Source organism: Uloborus diversus, chromosome 2 (genome assembly GCF_026930045.1).
Source record: "Uloborus diversus isolate 005 chromosome 2, Udiv.v.3.1, whole genome shotgun sequence".
Taxonomy (NCBI): domain Eukaryota; kingdom Metazoa; phylum Arthropoda; class Arachnida; order Araneae; family Uloboridae; genus Uloborus; species Uloborus diversus.
In genome coordinates this window covers 124,245,788-124,247,420 of record NC_072732.1, presented here as the reverse complement: position 1 = coordinate 124,247,420, position 1,633 = coordinate 124,245,788, and positions in this window count along the sequence as shown.

Here is a 1,633-nt window from a genome sequence, read left to right as displayed (position 1 = left end):
TACCCCTCCCCCTTTGATCAGGCATTGCATTCCCTTCAGCTTGTACATGGAACCAAATCTATAACTCTCTGAATTGTGTAGCTTTAATGTAAAATTATTGGTTCCATTCAAAGCGTTTTTCCAAACTCAAAATGTATTTTTTTTTCTTTTACAATGACATGTATTGAGTTACAATGTGTCCATTGTTAATTATTATTTTTTATAACATTTTATTCTTTCGAGTTCTTACTCAAAACGAATATAATAATTATTGAAAATGCCCGATTTTCTCACAGATTTGTTTTACTTATGCAGTACTCGAAAACTTGAAGTTAAAATGAGTCAGCTGGGGTAAAACAAAAAACAAAGAAATAGGGATAAAAACTCGATTACGACACTTGCGGCAGGAAAATCCGAAGGCGCACAGGTTTGAGGGAGAGCGAGAGAGGGGGAAAAAACTAAATCGCGCAGATTCGAGAGAGCAAAATAAAAAATAAAAAAAAGGGAGGAGGGGGTGCACAGTTTCGAGGGCGCTCCCGCGGGGGTACTCATGGGACCTGAATGAACCTATTGAATGGCTTTGGATAAGGGGGGATTTGTGGGAATAAAAGGTGAACAAAACCTACGCTTGACAGACACCCAAACAGGGACAGAGAGATTTTAGACAAGATTCCAGTGTCGCGGCCTAGTGTCCGGATGCAGAGGCGTGCGCGGGGGGGGGGGACACCTGTTAGCCCGGGCCCGAGCCTGAAGGGGCCCAATATTTTTAAAATTAGGGGTGAAATATAAAGGTAAACATTATGGAGGGGGACCCGAAAAAGCCATTTGTGACGGGCCCCAAAAATTCTGTGTACACCCCTGGTCCGTGGTCCGGTGTCGCGTTCTTCACGTCCTGGTAAAAAGGACGTGGAGTAAATTCGGTTATAGATGACAAAAAAATCGGTTATAGATGACCAAAAAGTCTAAAAATAACTAACCGTGAATGATTATTGCATTCATTAGATATTGTCCAAAATTTCATTCGTCTTTCAGCGTTTTTCTTATTTAAGTAACTTATAAAGATTAACATGTAATAAATAAAATGTTTATATTTATGTGCTTGTATCATAGGCCTTGGCTCCCATGGGCTGTTGCGCCACTGTTTAGTTAAACAATGCAAAGTATTGTAAATTGTAAAGTAAAATGTAATTTCTGGAAAATCTCGTGTAAATAAAATATTATCACTAAATGAACAGCTAGAAGCCTATGGGTGATTTTCCAAAAACCTGACATTTCCGAATCACAAGTTTTTTAAAAGTAAAAACGCTTTAAAAACCAGAAAAAATGTATACTCACTCTTTGTTAAGAACTTACCAAGAGAAAAATAGAAGGGACTGACTTTACCTATGCCACACCCTCAAAAGAAGGGATCAAATTTTCACTGGGGACAAACTTGAAAATGATGTACACCATAATTATACAAATAATTAAAATTCTTTAAAGAATGTTATTTTACACCTTCAGTATGCATAAATTATTACTACAGATTGAATTTCTGGAATGTTAACATAAAATGTTAAAATAATTTAAGTTCATTTGAAAAATGGATTGGGACTCGCTAGAAGAAATAAATGAGTTATTGTTTCAGTAAGAATGGAATATAACGGAAAAGTTA